Source organism: Vicugna pacos, chromosome 8 (genome assembly GCF_048564905.1).
Source record: "Vicugna pacos chromosome 8, VicPac4, whole genome shotgun sequence".
In the NCBI taxonomy this organism is placed as follows: Eukaryota; Metazoa; Chordata; class Mammalia; order Artiodactyla; family Camelidae; genus Vicugna; species Vicugna pacos.
The window spans coordinates 60,246,232-60,250,710 of NC_132994.1; the positions used below are offsets into that span (position 1 = coordinate 60,246,232).

The 4,479-nt window shown below is 48.9% G+C and overlaps 1 non-coding gene across 1 annotated transcript; it reads left to right on the top strand.

Annotated features, from left to right (window-relative positions):
• The first annotated feature begins 4,177 nt into the window (after positions 1-4,177).
• TRNAL-UAA (transfer RNA leucine (anticodon UAA)) lies at positions 4,178-4,260 on the top strand. Its single transcript has one exon. It is a non-coding gene; the product is annotated as a tRNA-Leu (tRNA).
• Positions 4,261-4,479: the final 219 nt, after the last annotated feature.

Here is a 4,479-nt window from a genome sequence, read left to right on the forward strand (position 1 = left end):
GAAGGTTTGGGCAGAAACCCTACATGATAACAGAACACTAAAACCTGAGCATGCCTCACAATCACCCAGTTCTGAGATGGCAGATTCAAGACGCTGGGGCAGGACCTGAGAAAGCATTTCCAGCAAGTTCTCAGGTGATCCTGATGCTTCCAGAACCACTGGCTTATATTGAAAGACACGTTCATTATCTCTTAACACAGGCAGATTGGAGACAGGTGGTTTCCGGTTAGCTGTGTCTCATTAAGGTCTTTAAGGGCAAAGTCTCTTTCAAACTTACCCTCTGACATCTTTAGGTTTTAGCTTTATAGGCATAGGATGCTAACACAGCTCCAAAAATTTCATCTCACACCATCTCACTGAAGGCAGGAAGACCAAAGGAAGGAATAGCACAAGCTTTCAGTTCCCAAGTGTACTGGAGGCGCTCAAGGCCTGGCAGGTTCACGGATTCTGGCAGACTGAACACTGGTGGAGCCCTTGGTATCTCTGACGTGCCTTTATTGCCGCGAGGAGTACACAGGCTTCAATGGCTGCAGGGGCGGCGGAAAGTCCCGACCACCTTACATACCTCTATCCAACTATGACCTACGGGCTGACCAGTGCGCCTGCGCAGTGCAAGTCATCATAGCAACACATGGGTACCGCGCATGCGGGATAATCCAGCTGAGTCACTGGGCACTGGATGTCTGGCGACGGAGTCTGACTGACTCCATTTTCCCTACACCAAGACTCTTTTTTTTTTTTAATTCATAAAGAATATCTTTCTCAGAAGCCCCAGCCAACTTTCCTTTATCTCTCATGGGCCAGAACTGGACCACTTGCTCACTCTCCACCTTATCCTGCTCCAGACCAATTATTGGCAAAAGGGATGACATGACAATTACTGCTTTAGACCAATCATGATTCGCCCCCTGGGCGAGGAGTGTACTTTTCTTGAAATTAAATTGGAAATGGCCGTTGGAAAAGCAACAAACACTGACTATCACAGGAGCCCACTTCCAGCCAAGCACCCTGCGAGATACTCCACTTACGTTTTTTCACTAAATTCTCACAAAATTTCTCTGAGGTAGGTTTTACTTTTCTCACTTTATAAATGAAGAAACTGAGACTTGAAGATGTTAAGTATATTGCCTACCCAGCTTGGAAAAAATTAGAATTTGAACTGGATCTACTGACTCCACAGCTTAAATAATATCTTACGTTGTGACATCCTACTGTCCCTTGGTTCCTCTGTAGAAAAATCACTGCTCTCATTACGGCAACACTTAATTATGGACAAAAAAGGCTAATTTATACTCTGCTTAATAAATAGGCTATGTGTATTCTATATTTCATGAGATTTGAGACAAAAATTTAAATTCTATAACTTAGAAAATTGTGTCACCAAGAATAATATATTCCTTACCTTAATTTTTATTATAATAAATAAGATCAGACAGAGTGAGGATGCTCCTGAAGTTTAATTTGGAACTTCCTAAGTTTTGTACACCCATATTTGCAGGTAACATAACATACTTACCCATTTCACTTTATAATTCTGTGTGCGGTGGGAAGGTAAGGTTTATGCTGGGCCTTGGAGGAGAGTTGGGCAGAAAGAAGGGGGAGGAGACAGAAAATGGCCTAGCATCTTTAAGGGACAAGGGGGTCCCAATTTAGTATGACTGGAATTACAAGGGTTGTGGAAAGGGTTATACATTCTACTTTATTCACTTCTATACTGGTTGAACTTCATACAGCCTTCACAACTTGAATTTGTTTTAGTAAAGATACTTTCATTCTGAAAAGATAAAAAGTAAGGGTAGAAGCCACAGAGCAGAGGGTTCTGGGGAAAAGTGATAGTAAATGAGTGGCCTTGGAAAGTTTGGACAATTCCATCCAAGAGCTGAAAACAAATTGAAGAAGGAAAGCTGGATGTTAGCTAAGGGGTCAGCAGGATTGTTCTTTTTAGAGATATGTATAGAAACAAAATATATGCCTGTGAATACATTGTCAGAGCTAGAGAAACTAACTTTGGCTAGTATGTGTATTAGTTATTGATAGTTGCATAAAAGTAACACAAAAATTAGCAGCTTAAAGCATAAATAATTTGTTACCTTATGTAGTTTCTCAGGGTCAGGAAATCTGGGCTTGGCTGGGTGATTCTAATTCAGGGTCTCTCAAGAGGTTGTGGTCAGGATGTTGGCAGGGCTACAGCCATCCCAAGGCTTGACTGGGCTGGGACCTCAGTTCCTTGCAGGCTACTCTTCACCACATGGGCCTCTCAAAAGTATGGCCTGACGCAGCAGCTGGTTTCGTCCAGAGGGAATGATCCAAGAGGGAGCAACCAAGCTGACAGCAGCAGTGCCTTTGGATGATCTAGTCTCTGAGATCACATACGGTCTCTTCCATTTTATTCTATTCATTAGAAATGAGTCATTAGGTGCAGCTCACTTTGAAGGGGAAGGGAATTAGGCTGCACCTCTGGAAGGGAGGAGTATCAAAGCAGCTACAGACATATTTTTTAAACCACCATAGAATGCATAAAGAATATCGTGGCTTAAATAAACACACACAGTGAAAAATAGTTTAAATAGAGTGAAACATTTCCCCATAAGAAGTATGCAATTTCCTGAACATGAAGCCATTCCAGTGTTAGAAAATATGTCTTAATATTGTCATTTACCCTCTAATATTGTCAGTTAAAACAAATGACATTGCACGGTGCTTTCCACATTTTGTTCTAGCTCAAGTGGATATTTGTCATGCTTGGCAGTTGCCAACATCTTTGGAACACCCTTCTTATATCTGGAGAATTTCCTCTGTTTTGAGGTCTGCTTCCTAAGCACCAGACCTTGGCTTCCTAGACAGAGGTAGTGGGTGAGTCGTCGTGGGCGGTGATCCTATGTCATCATCACATCAAAGCCTCTAGGCCTAAGGAACCTGCTCTGTTCTTGCCTGGGCCAGGCCTCAGGCTCAGCGGAGGGACGGAGGAACACTTTGAGGCCGGATGCAGTGCAGGCCACTGATCCCTCACAATATTACGTGGCGGAGGGGCGAGGGGGCAGTTGCGCTAGTTGTTAACCCGAAGAGCTCTCTCAGGGCTGTGCACGTTCTTGACTGGAACTCCAAGAAGCAGGGCAGCAGGCTGGGTGGCGGCCACCACAGGTCATGGCACTGTTCACAGGGATCACAGGCGTCCAGGAGGTGGCAGGGCAATGCCGTGACCCAGTCGGGGAGGAGCCAGTTGGTGACGGGAATGTGTACGGTCTGGAAGTTCTTGGTCAAAGACAGCCGCCTGCACCGTCGGAACTAAGGGCGTGGCTGCCAGATGGTGGCTTCGTTCCCAGAATCCCCGACGCTCCAGAACCCATAAGCCTTGACCCTGGTGGATTCTAGGTTCTGGGGGTGGACAATGGAGTGAAAGTCCTGGGAAAGGAAGTGACCGGACGAACTGAACTCTCCCGGGCCCAGGAAGGAAGGAAGGTATTGCAGAACAGTTAAGATAAGAGAACTTAAACATCGAGGTACACGGATGGGTCGTGGGAATGAAGAGGAGGTCCCTGCACTGCATCTGAGGCTCCCCTGCAGCCAGAGGGGCGGGCGAATTGTGCAGCGCTCCCCGCACGTGGCGGCGCCGTGTAGACACAAGTTTCTACGTCGCCCCCTTCCCGTGTGACTTGTGGGGTAGAAAAGCGGCCCCAGGTACAGGGGTTCAAGAAGGCTGCTGCCGCCAGGCAACTCATTCCTTGAAGTTTACTCTATCTAGAATAAAACAAACCAAACGCCGCCCTCTGGGCTCGGTCCCTGCGCGGCACCAGTCCCAGGCGCCTCCAAAACGTGTTCCTAGGAGTCCAGCAGCGTGCTTGTTTCCCGCGCCCGCGCACCCCGAAACCGAAAGCTGAGTGTCTGGGCCAGGGTCCCGCCGGAGCCAGCAGCCAGGCCCGGCCGCCGCGCCGCCGCCGCCGCCGCCGCCGCCAGCGCGCGGAGCTCGGCTGCAGTTGCCCCAGCCGCCGCAGCGGGTCGCGGGCAACAGTGAGCTTCGGCGGCGGGAAAAGGAGGCTCCGGCGGGGAGCTTTCTCCATCTTGGGCTGGGAAAACCAGGGAGCGGCGGCGAAGGCCCCTCCGCATTCTTGAGGGAGGGTGCGAGGCGGACGGTAGAATACTGCTTGTAGGAAGAGCGAAAGGAACACCGTTCGCCTGCACCAGGATGGCCGAGTGGTTAAGGCGTTGGACTTAAGATCCAATGGACATATGTCCGCGTGGGTTCGAACCCCACTCCTGGTAGGAGTTTTTTTCTCTCATTTGAAGTTTTAATTTATTTTTTAAATATAAATTTCATCGAGCACACCGCGCCTTGGACTCAGGAATCCCGCCTCCCTGGCTGAGAAAGGAACAATCTCTACAACACGGGCTCCGCTTCCCACAGGCCAGAGGCGACCCAGCGAGCCTGTCGGGCGTGGGGCGCGGGCGTGGCCGGCGGGCGTCGCACGCGGTCCGCGGCTT